Genomic DNA, 20,284 nt, shown 5'->3' on the forward strand with positions numbered 1-20,284 from the left:
GTTACACTATTAATTTTATGATCAATTCTTGTTATATTTTGCTCAAAATCACAGTATTATTACACTCAAAGTCACACTACTAGTGACATGGCTCAGGGCATGAAGACAATAGACATGTTAAATAAAAAGGGGAAGGAAAGTCTTAGCATATTAAAACTATCCCTTGAGTGTGACACTATCACGTGATAGAAAAGTCACCAGTGCAACTACTTAACAACACCTCAGTCATACATTGCCTTCCTTGTAGGATACTTTTATTACATCTTGAAAGGATATTTCAAAATCTAAATCTTAATCTGAAATAGCATCTTTTCAAAACAGTTAAATCCAGATGGTCTGATATCTTTTTTTTTTTTTTTATGAGACAGAATTTCATTCTGTTGCCCAGGCTGGAGTGCAGTGGTGCTATCTCAGCTCACTGGAACCTCCACCTCCCAGGTTCAAGTGGTTCTCCCGCCTCAGCTTCCTGAGTAGCTGGGATTACAGGTGCATGCCACCACGCCCAGCTAATTTTTGTATTTTCAGTAGAGACAGGGTTTTTCCATGTTGGCCAGGCTGGTCTCAAACTCCTGACCTCAGGTGATCCACCTGCCTCAGCCTCCCAAAGTGCTGGGATTATAGGCGCGAGCCACCGCGCCCGGCCCAGATGGTCTGATATCCTGATATCTTAACTGAACCTTTTCTCCTTTTTTTCTTTTTTTCTTTTTTTTTGGCAGAGGAGACATTTTTTGGAGACCCAAGGGAATAATGTGTCCTAGGTAAGAATTAGTTGTGGCTAGTGCTCTAGGGCTACCTACTGTTTAGAATATGAGAAATAAAGTTCCCAATAGTTATTATAACAATGTTAAAGGGAATCTGAGGACTAGAAGAAAAAAGGGGGGAAATTTTAGGATCGCTTACGCGCTCAATGAACTGCCTTTGAAACATCTCTTGTATGTCTCCCTCTTCTCCATTTCTCTGGGGTGCAGCTCCAAGCTGGTCCCTCTACCCGTGGACCCCTTCCTGTCTTTTCCTCACGCAAGGCACCAGAGCTGTTCATGTCAGTGAGCTGCTCACAACTGCCACTGTCTTCTCACTGTCTCCAGGATGAAGTCCAACCTTCTGCGGGTAACACACCAACCTCTTTTATAACCTGGCCTCAGCTAACACCTTGAGCTGCTTTTCCACTCTATCCTATGTTACCCAAACAAAATTTTTACTGTTTCTGGAACACTTCATATACTAGAGAAAAATTTAATATTTTATATTTGTAACTTATTTATTTTTGAATATGTAACACATTCAACACGTTTCACAATTCAAAATATATGAAAGGATTCAGTGTGAAAGTTCTACGTTTCCCTGTCCCCTTGGTTCCTAGTTCGCTCCAAAAAGGCGCCCAATGTTTCCAGTTTCCACGCGTTTGCTCACGCTGCGCGCTGTGCCCAGAGGTCTTCCTTGGTCCATCGGATTACGTTTCTCCTTCTGTAATGTTTGGCTTAAATGTCACCTCTTTTCAGTAGCTTTTTCTAAACCACCCACCCCCAAGCCAGAAGCAGGCTGTGTTCCTTCAGCACTTTATCAATACTCTGTCTTATAAAATCTTGTATGTTACACTCTGAGCTTTCCAGGGGCAGGCAGCATGTCTAATCATTCATCCTTAAATATTTAATTCCATGAACAGATTTTGACACATGCTATGTGTCCTCTACACATGTTTACTGAATCGAATTCTCCCATTTAAGGTCAATTCAACAAGTTTATCAAATTCTTATCTCAAAGCTTAGTAGCTTCTAAGATGTTGTTTCCATTCTCAATGATTTTAAACTTCCTGGGAGAAACAAAACTAGTTATAATATGTTACATAGATCATTGTTACAGACATTAGAGAAGGGAGAAGTCAGCATGGACTATAGCATTTGGTGAAGTTTGGAGGAGGATGGTTTAGGGCTTTTAAAAGATTAAAGATGTGGCCAGGTGCGGTGGCTCACACCTGTAATCCCAGCACTTTGGGAGGCCGAGGCAGGCGGATCATGAGGTCAGGAGTTCGAGACCAGCCTGACCAACATGGCAAAACCCTGTCTCTACAAAAAATACAAAAATGTGCCAGGTGTGGTGGCACTCGCCTGTAGTCCCGGCTACTTATGAGGCTGAGGCAGGAGAATTGCTTGAACCCAGGAGGTGGAGGTTGCAGTGAGCTAAGATCTTTCCACTGCACTCCAGCCCAGGCAACAGAGCAAGACTCTGTCTCAAGAAAAGAAAAAAAAAAAAGAAAAGACTAAAGATGTAAGATATTTTATTTTATTTTATGTATTTTTTTCCAAGATGGAGTCTTGCTCTGTCGCCCAGGCTGGAGTGCAGTGGAGTAATCTCGGCTCACTATAACCTCCCTTCTCCGGGTTTAAGTGATTTTCCTGCCTCAGCCTCCAGAGTAGCTGAGATTACAGGCATGCACCACCACGTCCGGCTAATTTTTGTATTTTTAGTAGAGACGGGGTTTCACCATGTTGGCTAGGCTGGTCTTGAATTCTTGACCCCGTGATCCACCCACCTCGGCCTCCCAAAGTTCTGGGATTCAGGCATGAGCCACTGCACCCAGTCAAGATATTTTAAAAGAATAGGTAGGATATAGATAGATTAATACCTTCTAGGTTTAGGATATAGGAAGAAAATTGAATAAATGGGAGGAGACGTATCTGGTTAAATTGCAGGGTTCATAACAGAAATAAGGTTGAACAAACAGGAATAAACCAGATTATGGAAAGCCTTGAATTTAACTCGTTTTGAAAAGATGCTATTTAAACTACTATTCGGACTTCCTTTAAATTTTTTATTTCAAAATATAGTAAAATTATCCTATTTTGGAGGTGCCATAAATGACCGAAATTGCTCCAATAATATGTCATTAAAGATCTCGATCAGGATGAACTGCGGGCCAGAGCATCTATTGCGCATCCGCGTATTTTTCAGCCCCAAAATGGAATTTCAGTGTCTCACTGAATGACTTAAATACTGTAAGAAAAGAATTCTCTTCTTAGAGTATTTAAATTTATTCTCTACATTGAATTTAATTTGAAACTCTAGTTTCAGCTAAATGAAATTCTTACGAGTGTTTCCTTAAACTCTTTAAGAATCCTAATCTAATAACGTGTTCAAAAACATTACCTGCAATATAGTAATGAACAAGAAGAAAGCACTGGCAGCTTTGGTAAACTGCAGGTACAAAAATCGAGGGAGAAATGACCACACACTGTACTTGGCTGTGCTGTAGGTGAAAAGAAGTACAATTTTCCATTGATATTCGGAACTCTAAAACAACTAGTAGAAAACAGGAAAAGTTAGTTATAATTCAAAAGTGGATTATAAGTAAAACATAGTTATAAAACACTGGTCCTTTTCTAGAGCTATTTTGTCTTTTTTTGAAAGTACTGACTGTTATCTGAAAGCAATCTCAGAATAAAAGAATAGTCTTCCCCATTTCAGGAACTAAGTAGTATGTGTAGAGTTAACATGGAAAACCAGAGATCAAAGTCATGATATCTAAACACATCCAAAGGGGAAGATGACAAAGAATACCATCTTTTATTTCACTAATGATTGAGACCATTTGTTCATTTATTCACTCTGCAAATATTTATTGAGTAGCTGCCACATACTGGTATTTATCTAGGTGCTTGAGATACATCAGAGAAAACACAAAGATACCTGCCTATCTGATAGAGCCATATAAACAATAATCAATAAACATGATAAGTTAGGTGTACATATATGTTAAGGCAATAAGCAAGACTTATTCCACATTTTCTGTTAGCTTGTAATACTTATGACAAAACTCCCGGCTGGGCGTTGTGGCTCACACCTATAATCCTAGCACTTTGGGAGGCTGAAGTGGGTGGATCACTTGAGGTCAGGAGCTTGAGACCAGCCTGGCCAACATGGCAAAACCCCGTCTCTACTAAAAATAAAAAAATTAGCCGGGTGTGGTGGCGCACACCTGTAATCCAAGTTACTCAGGAGGCTGAGGCAGGAGAATCGCTTGAACCCAGGAGGCAGAAGTTGCAGTGGGCCAAGATCACACCACTTCACTCCAGCCTGGGCAAAAGAGCCAGATTCTGCCTGAAAAAAAAACAAAAAACAAAAAAAAACTCCTAATCAACCTCTGTCTTATAGTTTCAGAAGTAACAAGAGACATCAATTCTTCTCCCTTCTCTCTCTCATAGGTATTTTATTATTAAAAGATATTTTAAATCTGGGAGGCTGAGGCAGGAGGCTTGTTTGACCCCAGGAGTTGAAGGCTGCAGTAAGCTACGATCATGCCACTGCACCCCAGCCTGGGTGGCAAAGCAAAGCTCTGTCTCTAAAATAAACAACAAACAAATCCTAAATCTATCTGCATCTACATGACTAGATCATGTCACAGACAGAGAAAACCCCCATGGTATGTTTCTTTTTTTCTAATAATTCTACTTTGTGTAACAAGTTTCTGGTTTAAAAATCAGAAAGACTAAAATCAAAACTGCATGCATCCCAAATTATCCCAGTGAAGTGGGGTGGAGGATGGGGCAATAATATAGAACAGGGTTCAGGATGAATTCTACAACATCATATGGGTTAGGTATGGGTATAGACAGCAAACAGGCTTTACTGGGGGAAATTATGAGCGTCATCAAGGGAAGGCCCATGTCCCTGATTCTGCCTCTGAAAGGCAAGCCAGAGCCTGCACCGCTGCTGGACGGGCAATAGGTCTGAAGGGATCCCATCCAACTGTTGCTCCCATTCTGGTAGGAAAAGGGTGAGAACAACCTTGTCAGTAGGGGAATAGACAGAAAGCCAGGCCCCAAGAGTCATGGCTCAGGCGTCATCTGTTTCCATGGGTTGTATGGAAAAGCCAGCTGCCCAGCCGTAGGCACCTTGAAGAGCGGGCTTTGGGTGCAGCTCTTTCAGTTTAAGGGGCGGACAGGGCAGAAGGAGTCTTAAACAAGCCACAGGTCCTGGTTAGACAACCCAGAGTGAGCTTCCTGGGTCACTCTTAGATAATTCTGCTCATTGGATTGCAGAAAACAAAGAGAACAGCATGAAAGCCGCTTTTAAAAGAGAGAGAAAACATAGTAACAGAACTGTGGCCAAATATACATTATATATAGTAAATATAAGTGGCAGAAAATGTAGAATGGATCAAAACACAAAACCTAACTTAAAAGAAATATTCCTACAAAATGTCTCAGAATAGTTCCAGATAAATGGCTATCCAAATGTAGAGGAGGCAAATTAGAAAAAGAAAGAAATAAAATCAAGTAGTAAGAGTTTTCAATATTAACACTGGACAACATTGAATTCAAACTAAAAAATATTAGGGAGAAAAAGAGGATCACCTTGTAAAGATTAAGGGGACGATCCACAAATGAAGACACAAGTGCTATAAGCCATTACGCATCAGTTAATACATTGGTTACATAAGGTTTAAAAGTGGAGGAAACAGAAGGAAATGACAGACACAAAATGGTGGAGAATACTGACATTATTCTCTCAGTCTTTGCCCAAATAAAAGGATATTTAAAATTTGGGTATTATAGTTAAAATACCACATATGTATTTGTCAAGAGAGCTGTGTGCATATTATTGTGTGTTATCAAACCCTGTACCCTTAATAGAGAAGAATAAACATTCTTTCAAACATGGAAAACTTACAACAATCAACCAAATTTTAAAAAACAAATTTTCAAATAACAGAAATAACTCAATCTATGTTTCTCTGACCACAATGCAATAAAGCTGGAACTAAATAACTGAAATAAAAACAAAAATAAAATAAAAACTACTTAGAAAGTATCAGATTCTCTCATTTTTTAGGAACTTAGATAAAATAAGAAATCAGAACTGCCAGGTACTACAGTTCCAGTGTAAGAAAAGACAAATCAGTAGACCCTCATTACCTACACTGAATTACACTAAAGTAACAGATGGGAGTTTATATAACATGGGGAGAGCATTACAAATTAGTTGGGGGTGAAATGACTAGTCAACCAATTAGAAAATAAATTAAGCTGGGTCTCTACCTTATTCTTTACACCAAAATAAGTTCCATCCAGAGAAAAGATTTAAAGTTAAAACAAAACAGGATGCCTAGGGTTGGGGTGTTGAGGGAAGTTGCAGTACTGGGGAAACGGGGAATGACTGCTAGTGGGTATGGGTATAGCGTTTCTTGTTGGGGTAATGAAAATGTTCTAAAATTGGTTGTGGTGTTGGTTGCACAACTGTGACTATACTAAAAACCATCAAACTGTACACTTTAAATTGGGCGAATTAAATGATATGTAAATTTTATCCCAATAAAGCTGTTATAAACAAATTAATAAATTTTAAAAATTTTAAAAAATGAAACTAGAAATATTACAAGAAAATGTGGATAATTATTATATAATCTTGGACTAGAGAAGTCCATTTTAAACTTTGCAGAGAAACCAGAGAACACAATGGCAATGGGTGTAATTTGACTTCCTTGAAAAAATAGAAAAGTTCTGTTAAGAAAGAAACATGAATAACAACTGGGAAAAAAAGATTTGTAGCGCATTTGAAAAAGGTGTTATTATCTCTAGTATACAAAAAGTCTTTAAAAATTATTAATAAAATATAGCACAGTATGAAAATAGAACTAAGGCACAAACAAGTAATTATTTTTAAAAGGGGCAAAAAAAGGCAAACAAGTCATCCTCAGTAACAATCAAAGAAGTGAAAACAAACAGATATTTTTCACTTTGCAGGTTGACAAAGATTAAAAGGATTGACCAATTCCAGCATCAGTGAGGACATGAAGAAATGTGAATCCTCAAGCTGGCAGCATAATCTTTCTGGAAGATTATTTGACACTTGTATAAAAGTATAAACAGAGTGTGCCCTTTGGTCTAGAAACTTTACTCTGGTTAATTTATTGTAGTTGCCCACAGAATAAGAGGTAGCATAAAGAGAAAAAGAGATGGATGGATGGATGGATGGATGGATGGATGGATGGATGGATAGATGGATGGATGGATGGATGGATGGATGGATGGATGGATGGATAGATGGATGGATGGATGGATGGATGGATAGATGGATGGCTAGCTAGCTAGAAGATAGATAGATAGATAGATAGATAGATAGATAGATAGATAGATAGATAGAAGAATAAGTCGTTGGATGGATAAATAGATGAATAGATGGACGGATAGATAGAAAGACAAATGGATGAATAGATGAAACATGAATGGATGGATGGATGGATAGACAGAGACTCCAGGACTCCAGGAAGGTAGGAGAGAGGAGCCAGGGAAGCTACAGTAACCTCAGCAAACATTAGAGTACTTTCTCTCTGCAACACCTCCATAAGATGATGACACAGTTTCGATGGTTTGAGGTCTCTGCGTCTGCGTTCAAATTTCAAGTTCCAAGGAGAGGGGATCCAAATGGCTCACCTTGGGTCAGACGTCTATTCCTCAGGAATGATCAACTATGAGCAGCACGTGTGTATATATGTGTATGCTGGACGATTGAATTGCCCATTCATCCCCTGGAAGATCGTTGTCAGCATTCACACTTCCAGGAATTTACCATAACAAGATAGATAAATATAAAGTAAATTTAAATGTATGTAAAAAGCTATTTATCATAGCGTTAGGGTATCTGTGAAAGTTGGTCTATTTATAAATATCTACTAGTAAAAAATGGTTAAGAAAAGTATGATAATTATTCAATTGACTATCATATAGTCACTGAAAATGACTATGCAGATTTATATTGATTTACATGACATTGCTGAGTGATAAAAACAGGTTTTAGAACAATATTTGCAATAGAACCCCATTACATAAAATTGTATATCTATGTCTCAGTAGGTGAATGTCTGTGTTTGGGTGTGTGTGTGTGTGTATTGAATTTTTAACAAATACTTAAAGTGGTTATTTCTATACAGTAGAATTTTAGGCAATAATTACTTTTGTGTTTGCCTTTTTTGTTTGTTTCAAGTTTTTTTCCCCATTATTCTGAAGGCCCAATAGCTGAATTCCTATATGAACTTCTCTTCTACCATCTCTAACTTGTGCATAATTTATGATCTGGAACCTTAAGTAACAAAGTCAATAATATGAACAGGGTTTGTTATTTACATTTATTATTAATATTTGAACATTAGCTTTCAGATATTAGTATTCTTTTTATGCTAAAACATGATCAGCTAATAGAAGTATAAATATACTACAATAATTAATTATTGTGAAAGCTGTAAATTTTAACAAAAAAATTGCTAAGAACTTTCAAATGTATAAATATGAAAACAGTTTAATATTTAGTATAAACATTGTGAGTTTTAGATACATAAAATTCAGGGACATTATATTGCCTTTGAGCCAAAATGTTCACAATATTTTAAATAGAAATATGTCATAGAAGATAGAAATTAGATTATTTCATCAATTGTAGTAGTTATAGGATTATTTGGTATATCAGTATTTTTAGTGTTAATATTAAAAATTTATTGCTGGGTGCGGTGGCTCACGCCTGTAATCCCAGCACTTTGGGAGGCTGAGGCACGTGAATCACAAGGTCAGGAGATTGAGACCATCCTGGATAACACGGTGAAACGCCGTCTCTACTAAAAAATACAAAAAATTAACCGGGCGTGGTGGTGGGCACCTGTAGTCCCAGCTACTCGGGAGGCTGAGGCAGGAGAATGGCGTGAACCCAGGAGGTGGAGCTTGCAGTGAGCAGAGATCATGCTACTGCACTCCAGCCTGGGTGACAGTGTGAAACTCCATCTCAAAAAAAAAAATTATTAAGTATAATAAACATTATGAGTTTTTAATTATTAATTCCATTTAGGCTAAGTATCTGAAAAATATCCTGCCTAGGGAATTCCTCAAATTTGAAGAGAATAAATTAAAAACAGAAATAACAAATTTTCCAACTCAAACTCCAAAATTTGGTAAAGCAACACTCATGACACCCAGAAAATCCAAATACAATAACGAATATAAGGAGTATATGAAAGGAAGAAAGCATTAAAGAAAAGTTAAGGACTCAAAACACATTGTTTTTACTAACCATGCTTCAACATACAAGAATACTTAAAGAAGTCAATTCCTTATATTTTTAGATTTGTAGAGGCTAAAATTTTAAACAAAATCTTGTCAAAATGATTTCTATGATATAAACTATTGATCATTTCTACTCACTGAAAATTAAGAATTTTTGTCTGAATTACAAATCTTAGAAACAATGCCCCTCTAGAAAAAAAATTGCCTTAAATTCTTTTTTCCTGAAATATATTGAGCTGTGCATGAAAAGTAAGTGATAATATTAAACATGTCAATTAAAGAGAATCTACTTAGTATCAAAAATGTGCAGTTCGATAAACACAGACCCAACCTAGAAGCTGTTGATTTTGAGGGACTTCCCATACTATAATGTCAAACTTTTTAACTTAACCTCACTACTTTTGACTTGGCTACTAGCTTTTATAACAGCATCATCATAATTTTACAATTTTATAAGATTATTAAAAGTTCTCTATTTTCTTCTACTACCTATTTTTTTTATTTAAGAGATAGAGTCTCACTGTGTTGCCCCAGCTGGACTTGAACTCCTGGGCTCAAGCGATTCTCCCACCTCAGCCCCCCAAGTAGCTGGGACTACAGGCTTATGCCACTGCATCCAGCCTATCTTCTTCTTCTTTTTTTTTTTTTTTTGAACATTTGTCAACAATTCATGTAAACACTATTTTGCACATGCTGTGAGGTAGGACCCTAATATTATTCTATAAATTGTGCTGAGACAGTTGGATGATGTATTAGATGGCTAGGGTTGCCCTAACAAAATACTACAGACTAGGTGGCTTAAACAACTGAAACCTGTTTTCCTACATTTGTGGAGGCTGGACATTTGAGATCAAGGTGTTGGCAGAGCCGATTCCTTCTGAAGCTTCTCTCCTGGACTTAAAATGGCCTCCTTCTTGCTTTGTCCTCATGTGGCCTTCCCTCTGGGCATGCATGCTCCTGGTGTCTCTCTGGATGTCCTCAGATCCTCTTCTTATAAGGCCACCAGTCAGAATGGATCGGGGCTGACTTTAATGGACTCATTTTAATTTAATTACCCCTTGGAAGACCCTATGTCCAAAAACAGCCACATTGTGAGGTACTGGGGGTTAGGGCTTCAACATTTGCATTTTGGGGAACAAAAATTCAGATGGCCATGAAAAGAAAAAAAAGTTATCCTCAGCTCTCTGATTTGAAATGTCATTTTATTAATTTTAAATCTCATAATAAAAGTGAATCTATTTGTGTTTTCTCCATTTTGTCCCACGGACCTGTTTGACCATTTGTGCCTCAATACCATGCTAGTTGAATTGCTGCAACTTTTTGATATGTTCTGATACCTGGATTAGCAAATCCAGTCTGTATTCTTTTAAAATATTTTAAAAAATATGCTCATTTAATCTTCCAGATATACTTTGCCTTCAACCTGTTAAAATTCCCATAATAAAAAGTCCTACTGTGATTCTGAATAAAATTTTATGAACTGTATGAATGGTTTGGGTAAAGTTGACCTTCACACTGTTGACTTTTTCCTTTCAAGAATATGAAGTCTCTTCATTTATTTAGGTCCCCTTTATGTCCTTCAGTAAAATGTTTTTGTTTTATTTATGAAAATATTACACATATTGCTTTTTCCCCTAGGGTACTACATGACCTTTGTTACTATTGCAAATAGAATATTTTTATTATGTTTACTTGTTGGTTGTTGTTAGTATACGGCAAAACTATTTTTCTGTGTTGACTTTATACCTAACTAACTTACTGAATTATCTTATTGGTTCTAACACCTTTTATGTTTGAGCAGTCTGTGTTTTCTCTGCAATTTTAGAACTTAATTATAAAGGCGTGTCCTGGAATTCCTCAGCTGTTTTTGTCAGGTTCACCTCAACGCACTCTTCCCCCTTTGCCCTGCCTAGCAGAAAATCCCCTTGTGTCTTCTCTTTCGCTTTCTGTTCCACTCAAAATCACCTCCAATTAGCTTCCAGGGAATCCAATGTCATGTTGTCAGTTGACCCAAGTCAACCCCCAGATTTCTATTACTTTCATATACTGAGCAATTTAAACCTTTTGTCTAAACATTACCTATCTAGGCTATATGTATTATTTATATTTTTTATCTTCTGTATATTATGATGTTTTCACATCTTAAAAACTCTTCTGACTGGGGAGAGACTGCCTGTCCACGGCTAGCCAATTCTTAGAGACGGCAAAGGACTCAGCCAGAGCATGCCTTTGATATAAAAACTAACCAACGCAGAGCCACACCTCCTCTATCTGGCTTGTGCACCCCAGGAAGGGGTGCCTTCATCATCCCAGAGCCAGGTACCAGGCCACTAAAGACCATCCCTCTAGCTTAGAACCCACCGGAATCATTCAAACTAGCCAGTCCTAAACTGGTCACCATGCCCTGCCCTGCTTTTCCTAGGGAAATTGCAGTAAAGACTATAGCCTAAACTCTCCCTTTGTTTCTGTCTTCTGCCTCCTAAGGAAAACCTGGTACTTCCCCTGTGACCCTGTATGGCATGTGCTGACCTGTCTGTAAGACACATGAGTACAATAAACTCTGTCTCCCAGTGCCTCTCCTGTGTCTCCTTTTTTGCTGCACCTGACTGATCATCTCATGGAAGAACACAGAACATTGTACCAGGGCAGAACTACTGTCAAAATGAAACATTCATTAAGGCTTTTCCTCAATGGATGAGAATACTATTTCCTATGAGTAAATCTGCTTCTCTCCCAAGCCCGCAAGTCCCAACTATTTTTAATTTGTCTTAGAATTCTACTATTTTGGCAAAACCAAACATTAGTATGAGATATTAACAAAATAGGATTAAAAACCATTGAAGTTATGATATAATTTAGCTAATATACTTTTAGAATGAAGAGCTATTTCAAGACTTGTCAAAGACAGCATGACAGTTTATGGTTGACACCTGACTGTAATATTTATAACATCTCTGTAGCACATTGATTCCAACAGAAAGAAATATTTATTGATCAACTAATTTTTAAATATTTGTTTTATTGTGGAAACTTTCAAATGTATACAAAGATGGAGAGACTAGATAATGAAATCCCACACTTATCTCTGAGTTTCAACAATTACCAACTTGTGGTCGGGCGTGGTGGCTCATGCCTGTAATCCCAGCACTTTGGGAGGCTGAGGCGGGTGGATCACGAGGTCAGGAGATCGAGACCATCCTGGTTAACACGGTGAAACCCCGTCTCTACTAAAAATACAAAAAATTAGCCGGGCGCGGTGGCGGGTGCCTGTAGTCCCAGCTACTCGGGAGGTTGAGGCAGGAGAATGGCGTGAACCCGGGAGGCGGAGCTTGCAGTGAGTCGAGATCGCGCCACTGCACTCCAGCCTGGGCGACAGAGCGAGACTCCGTCTCAAAAACAAACAAACAAACAAAAAAAACAAAAAAAAAACCAACTTGTGGCCAGTTTTGTTTCGTCCATACTCCTCCCTTTCCCACCAGACTTCTGCATTATTTTGAAGTAAATCTCATGCATCATGTAATTTCATCTGTCAATACTTCAGAATAAATTAGATGGATAATTTTAAATCTAGCTTTTCATATATATCTGTATAAGCTATACGTACCCTACCTGTAAGTATTTACATCTAAGAATGAAGATATAGGTAAATTCTTTAAATAAATTTTAAAAAGAAAGAGCACACACTAACTCTGTCCAGGGACCTGGGTTCGCCTCGCTAACTCTGGAACCTGGGTTGCATTCCTTCACCTCTCAACACCTCCGCTTCTTCATGTTTCTTCTGTTCTAGGTAATCGGAGATCCCTCCTGCATCTAAATCTCCCTGATCGTACCTAAAATTTATTGTTATACTTAAGAATCTACTAATATCTGTAACTAGAGGCTCTGGGTACTAACATGGAAAGAAAATGGATTCTGAGATCAAAGAGGCTTAGGTTTTATTCTGACCCTGCCGCTTAACAGCCAGGTAACCAAGGGCAAATTATATGCTATTTTCTGCCTCTGTTTCATCTCCTGAAAAATGAGTTTCAAATATTTTTCACAGGTTAGGAAAAGTAGTATGAAAAGAGCTATAGTAGCTGTCACAAAAATAGGATACCCAAAATAATTCACTGGAAAAAATACTAAAAATTCGATTTGTATGTTTTAATCGAAAAGAAAATAAATTAAGCCTAATGGAGATTGAATATACAGGTTGACAGTGGGGCCCTCACTTGTTCTATCAGCTAATTAAGTATGGGTTTCTTTTTATTTATCATCCCTGGGACTTATTACAGTCCCTGAATTTTAAGAGTCACATTTTCCATTTGTTCTGGAAAAATTTTGGCCATTATTTCTTTGAAAACTGTCTTATTCTCTCACTTCGAAACTATATGATTTGATATAGGCTACAGCCACCAACCCTGTAATTTGTGTTTCTGAAGCACTTCTTCATATTTTCCAATTCTTCATCTTTCTATGTTGTGTCAGGAGTATTTTCTCATATCTACTTTATAGTATATTAAGTCTGCCTTTGATCATGTGTCTCCATTGTCCCCTTTTTTAACCCTAACCCCTGAGACTTTTTAATATAGTATCGTATTTTGATTTCTAAGACTTATTTGTTCCTTTTCCAAATCTACTAAGGTCTTTAAAAATAGTCTTTTTTTCTTTATTCATACATTCAATATCGTCTTTTATTCCTTTAAACATGTTATACTATCATGTTCAGTATAAACCACTGTTATTTTGTGTACCTGATAATTCTGCTACCTAAAAATCTCTAAAGAATCTGGTTCTGCTTGCTTTTCTTTACTTATTTGTTTCATTCCTTTTACTGCCTCTCATGAATGAGATCTTGCTTTCCCACGTATTACTGTTTATTTAGTTCATGTCTGCTTAAACAATCTTCTCCTGAATGACTTTGGGTGCTGTTAAAGACATTCAGTTTTATAACAGAAGCAGAGCATAAAAGTTCAAAAAATTTGCAGCCTGATGATGCAGTAGAAAAGAAAATGCCATTTTCGGAGGAGAAATTCAAGCCAGCTGCAGAAATTTGCATAAGTGACAATGAGCCGAATGTTAATCCCCAAGACAATGGGGAAAATGTCTCCAGGACATGTCAGAGGTCTTCACAGCTGCCCCTCCCATCATAAGCCTGGAGGCCTAGGAGAAAAAAGTGGTTTCATGAGCCAGGTCCATGGTTCCTATGCTGTGTGCAGCCTAGGGACTTGGTGCCCTGCATTCCAGCTGCCCCAGCCATGGCTGAAAGGGGCCAACATAGAACTTGGGACATGGCTTCAGAAGGTGCAAACCTCAAGCCTTGGCAGCTTCCACATGGTGTTGAGCCTGCCAGTGCACAGAAGTCAAGAATTGAGGTTTGGGAACCTCCATCTAGATTTCGGAGAATGTATGGAAATGCCTGGATGTCCAGGCAGAAGTTTGCTGTAGGGGCGAGGCTCTCATGGAGAACCTCTGCGAGGGCAGCAAGGAAGAGAAATGTGGGGTTGGAGCCTGCATAGGGAGTCTCTACTGGGGCACTGCCTAGTGGAGCTGTGAGAAGAGGGCCACCATCCTCCAGACCCCACAACTGTAGATCCACTGACACCTTGCACTGTGCACCTGGAAAAGCCACAGACACTCAATGCCAACCCATGAAAGCAGCTAGGAGGGAGGCTGTACCCTGCAAAGCCACTGGAGCAGAGCTGCCCAAGACCATGGGAACCCACCTCTTGCATCAGCTTGACCTGTATGTGAAACATGGAGTCAAAGGAAGCAGTTTTGGAGCTTTAAGATTTGACTGCCCTGCTGGATTTTGGACTTGCATGGGGCCTGTAGCCCCTTTGTTTTGGTCTATTTCTCCCATTTGGAATGGCTGTATTTACCCAATGCCTATACTCCCATTGTTTCTAGGAAGTAACTTACTTGCTTTTGATTTTACTGGCTCATAGGCAGGAGGGACTTGCCTTGTCTCAGATGAGACTTTGGACTGTGGGCTTTTGAGTTAATGCTGAAATGAGCTAAGACTTTTGGGGACTGAAGGCATGATTGGTTTTGAAATGTGAGGACATGAGATTTGGGAGGGACCAGGAGTGGAATGTTATGGTTTGGCTGTGTCCCCACCTGAATCTCATCTTGAATTCCCACATGTTGTGGGAGGGACCCGGTGAGAGGTAATTGAATCACAGGGGCAGGCCTTTCCTGTGCTGTTCTAGTGATAGTGAATAAGTCTCACGAGATCTGATGGTTTTATAAAGGGGAGTTTCCCTGCACAATCTCTCTTCTCTTGTCTGCTGCCATGTGAGATGTGCCTTTTACCTTCCGCCATGATTGTGGGGCCTCCCCAGCCACATGGAACTGTAAGTCCAATAAACCTCTTTCTTTTGTAAATTGCTCAGTCTCTGGTATGTCTTTATTAGCAGTGTAAAAATGAACTAATACAGAAGTCCTGACTAGAGCAATCAGGCAAGAGAAAGAAATAAAGAGCATCCACAGAGGAAGAGAGGAAGTCAAATTATCCCTGTTTGCAGACAACGTGATTCTATATCTTGAAAACCCCATAGTCTCAGCCCAAAAGTTCCTTCAGCTGATAAACAATTTCAGCAAAGTTTCAGGATACAAAATCAATATACAAAAATTCCTAGCATTCCTATACACCAACAACAGCCAAGCTGAGAGGCAAATCAGGAATGCAAATCTCATTCACACTTGCCACAAAAAGAATAAAATACCTAGGAATACAGCTAACTCGGGAGGTGAAAGGTCTCTACAATGACACTTTGGGAGGCTGAGGTGGGTGGATCTCTTGAGGTCAGGAGTTCAAGACCAACCTGGCCAACAAGGTGAAACCCCGTCTCTACCAAAAATACAAAAGGTAGCCAGCAGGCATGGTGGTGCGTGCCTGTAATCCCAGATACTCAGGAGGCTGAGGCATGAGAACCACTTGAAACCAGGAGGCAGAGGTTGCAGTGAGCTGAGATCACACCACTGCACTCCAGCCTGGGCGAAAGAGTGAGTGAGACTGTGTCTCAAAAACATCACTATCACTATCACTTGTAAGGCCTCCCAAGCCATGTGGAACTTAAGTCAATTAAACCTCTTTCCTTTATAAATTACCCAGTCTTGGGTATGTCTTTATTAGCATTGTGAGAACATGCTAACGCAATGGGTTAAAGACTTACATGCAAAACTCAAAACTATAAAAACCCTGGAAGACAAACTAGGCGATACCATTCTGGACATAGGAACTGGCAAAGATTTCATGATGAAGATGCCAAAAGCAATTGCAACAAAAGCAAAAATTGACTAATGGGATCTAATTAAACTTGAGAGTTTCTGCACAGCAAAGGAACCTATCTAGAGTAAACAGACAATCTACAGAATAGGAGAAAATTTTTGCAAGCTATGCATCTGACAAAAGTCTAATATCCAGCATCTATAAGGAACTTAAACAAATTTACAAGAAAAAACAAACAACCCCATTAAAAAGTGGTCAAAGGACATGAATAGATGATTTTCAAAAGAGGGCATACATGTGGCTAAAAAGCATATGAAAAAAACTCAATATCACTGATAATTAGAGAAATGCAAATCAAAACCATAACGAGATACCATCTTAAATCAGTCACAATGGTTATTATTAAAAAGTCAAAAAATAGCAGATGTTGGCAAGGTTGCAGAGAAAAAGGAATGCTTATACATTGTTGGTGGGAGTATAAATTAGTTCAACCATTGTGAAAAGCAGTATGTTGATTCCTTAAAGAGCTAAAAAAGAACTACTATTTGACCCAGTGATCCCATTACTGGATATACCCAAAGGAATATAAATTGTTCTACCATAAAGACACATGCACACATACGCTCATTGCAGCACTATTCATAATAGCAAAGACATGGAATCAACCTAAATGCCCGTCACTGGTGGACTGGATAAAGAAAATGTACATACACACCATGGGATACTATGCAGCCATAAAAAAGAATAAGATCATGTCCTTTGCAGGAACATGGATGGAACTGAAGGCCATTATCCTTAGCAAACTAACACAGGAACAGATAATCAGATACCACATGTTCTCACCCACAAGTGGGAGCTAAATGATGAGAACACATGGACACAAAGAGGAAAACAACAGACACTGGGGCCTACCTTAGGGTGGAGGGTGGGAGGAGGGAGAGGAAGAGAAAAAAATAATTATTATGTACTACACTTAGTACTTAGGTGATGAAATAATCTGTACAATCAATCCCCATGACAAGAGTTTCCCTATATAACAAACCTGCACATGTACCTATGAACCTAAAATAAAAGTTTGAAAAAGAGAAAGAAAGCACTTTCCCTCATATTTATAGGTGTTGCTAAAGAGAGTTCTCTATCTCAGTGGACTGCATGGTAATAGCTATGAACAGGAATAAGTGAGAGCAGAGCCCACTCAGGCAGACAGGCCCTTCTGCGTGAGATAAAAACACATCCTATTCTTGATAGTGCACATGAAAATTTAAAGTTCCTCAAAGGCTTGAGAAAACCACTGTAGCCTGATTCACAAGAATTGGTCCATATGAAGTGTCGTTTTTGGGCAGGGGTAGGACCATGTCTTCTTCCTCCTTTTCTCCTCCCAACTACATATGCTTTTCTTATCTGATGAAGTTTTGCAGAAAATGTTCTTACAGGGGTTGTTTACGTAAATGGTGTGGCCTTTTGGCTCTTTTAAGCCCTGCATAGTTCATAGCCAGCTCATCCTCTCCTTCACTTTCTGAATGCCCAAGGACAAATGAGTAGATCCTGCTGCAAGAAGGCACAGAGCATTACACAGAAATGCAAACAAAGGCAGACTCTGGCCAGGCATAGTGGCTCACGCCTATAATCCTAGCACTTTAGGAAATTGAGGCAGGAGGATTGCTCGATTGGAGACTGGCCTAGGCAACAAAGCAAGACCCTATCTCTACAAAAAATTTAAAATTAGCCAAGCACGGTGGCCGCACAGCTGTAGTCCCAGCTACTTGGAAGGCTGAGGTGGGAGAATTGCTTGAGCCTGGGAAGTCAAGGCTGCAATGAGCCATGATCATGCCACTGCGCTCCAGACTGGGTGATAGAGTGAGTCCTTGTCTGAAAACCAAAACCAAAACCAAAAAAGCTCCCAGAAAGACACGTTCACAGATGTCAGCTGTGTTGGGCACCCTGGGAAAAGGCTGCACTCCCAGCCACAAGCTCCTCTCCTGCCCACCTTCTCCCTCAGGGATCTGTCACCCTGGCCAGGTGATGGGGGCTGGTTGCATAGAAAGGGTTCCCTGCCAGCTCATGCACCCCATCCCCTCCCTGCTCCACAGACTCTAGGTGGGCATCCAGGCTCAGGGAGCCGTGGAGACTAGGATGAGAAAGAAGCCAGGCTTGGCTCAAAAAAAGGAGAGAGTGTATGGGAGGGAGAAGGGCAAGGAGTAGGGAAAGACGAAAGGGGAGGAGGGCAAGGGGAGATCCACCTGAGAGCGTCTTGGCTGAAGAACATTAACTCCCTGACCAGAGAGGAGCTCCCTGACCAAGGCAGCCATTAAGGTCCCCTCAGCTTGGCTAAACTGTAAATGGGTTTCTTCCAGACTACAGGCCCCTGAACTACCTTTTTTTGTGTCCTACAGTAAATTTACTTTAGAAAACTTGTAATCGTACATTTTTCCTCTATCTTCTTTGAAATATATATAAATCTTCTTAAGAGTCTCTTGCCGGCCTTAAGACCCAGGAAATGTCTTTCTGAAGGAACTAGGGCATCTCTTATAAATGTAACCACCAAAGAAGACAGCACCCCATCTCAGTTTCTTTGAGAGGGTAGGAGTCTGACTTTAGTGGATGCCTTACTCCAAATTCTAAAATTACCTCCTGTCATGAAGATAGGAGAGAGTTTACTTTTCCTTTTGGTAAAGCCAATTAGCAAACACAGATAGGCTACAGTCTCCCTATGCCCACCTGACTCTTAAAAACTCTCCAGTCCTTTGTTTCAGTGAAGCTGAGTTCACACTCTCTCCTATTATAATAGTTTTGTTTAAAAAGTCTTCCTTGCCTGTTTAATTCCGTCCAGTGCAATTTACACTTTGACATCTCCTAACCTAAAAACAAATGGGATTTTTCTTTTTTTACAAAAAGATTAAAGTGAGTTTTGTTTGTTTTTGATGACAAATAGAGGTCAGGCTGGGAAGGGATTTGCCCTGTATGCCCTCAACACTAAGGGAGTATGTTTATACCAGAGTCCATTAAGTAAGTGATTTACTTAAATACAAAAATAAGGCTTTAGATAATGGTGGGCCATCTGATTGGGATCAAACTTCCTGTTGAAACACCTTAAAATGCTGGATTTTACAAAAAAAAAAAAGCTTTGAAGAGTCAAGATACTAACCATTATCAAGCCAAAATTTAATCAAAAGCAAAATCCAGATTTAATAGGTGAAGAATTCAAAAGCACTTTGTTACCGAAGAATTTCCCCTGACTCGTTAACGGTCCTATAGTCCAAGATCAGTATAAATGTTCAAATCCTTGGGCGAAGGAATTTTCCTGCCATCATTTCTATGTTTTGTGCAGCTATTTCTCTTTACGCATTTTACTAACTATCCATGCGTGAAGGTGGAGGAACAAAAGACGGGTAACAGTTAGCTAAGCAGCTGCTGCTGAAAATAAATAAAGCCCAGATCATCTTAGTGTGATCTTGAAAATTATCTCATGAAGTCAGCTGACCTCTTGCTCCCAGAGGGAAAGTTGCTGGTAACCAAATGTTCCCAGTTGAAAGGTCTAAACCTAAGCTAATATCCTAGCTCACACACTAAGTACCTCCCTAGACACTTCTTGGTAAAGTTATTAGATTTTTTAAATAATAAAAAATTGTATGATTCTTAATCACAAACCAACTGAATTCACTTACAAAGGTTGGAGAAAGGGAATATTGGAGCCACACTTGTAAGTAGTGTGGGAAAATTGTATATTCACATGCAAAAGAATACAGTTTGATCCTTACCTTACATCATCTACAAAAAATAACTCATAACAAATCAAAGACCTAAACCTAAAAGCAAAGACTATCAAAGTATTGGAAGACACAGGGGAAAATCTTCATGACGTTGGGTTTGGCAATGATTTCTTGCATATGACACCAAAAGCACAGGCAACAAGAGAAAACAGATACACAGGACTTCATCAAAATTAAAAACTTTGGTGCATCAAGGATTCTATCAAGAAAATGGGAAGACAACAGAATGGGAGAAAATATTTGCAAATTATGTA

The 20,284-nt window shown here is 39.1% G+C and overlaps 1 protein-coding gene across 12 annotated transcripts in view; it reads right to left on the reverse strand.

The window, feature by feature from the left end:
* The window catches only part of RNF6 (ring finger protein 6), a 127,713-nt gene that overhangs the window by 54,958 nt on the left and 52,471 nt on the right, over nt 1–20,284 (reverse strand). For 3 of the 12 annotated variants that reach the window (XR_010150401.1, XR_010150405.1, XR_010150403.1), the window contains 2 exons: nt 7,431–7,551; nt 3,145–3,297 (listed from right to left, as the gene is read on the reverse strand). The exons of 7 other annotated variants lie outside the window; for them this stretch is intronic. The gene's annotated coding sequence lies outside the window, so the exon portion shown is untranslated. The remainder of the gene's footprint in view (nt 1–3,144; nt 3,298–7,430; nt 7,552–20,284) is intronic. 2 more of the 12 variants (XR_010150404.1, XR_010150402.1) reach the window with 1 other exon arrangement.

This window comes from Pan troglodytes, chromosome 14 (genome assembly GCF_028858775.2).
Source record: "Pan troglodytes isolate AG18354 chromosome 14, NHGRI_mPanTro3-v2.0_pri, whole genome shotgun sequence".
Taxonomy (NCBI): domain Eukaryota; kingdom Metazoa; phylum Chordata; class Mammalia; order Primates; family Hominidae; genus Pan; species Pan troglodytes.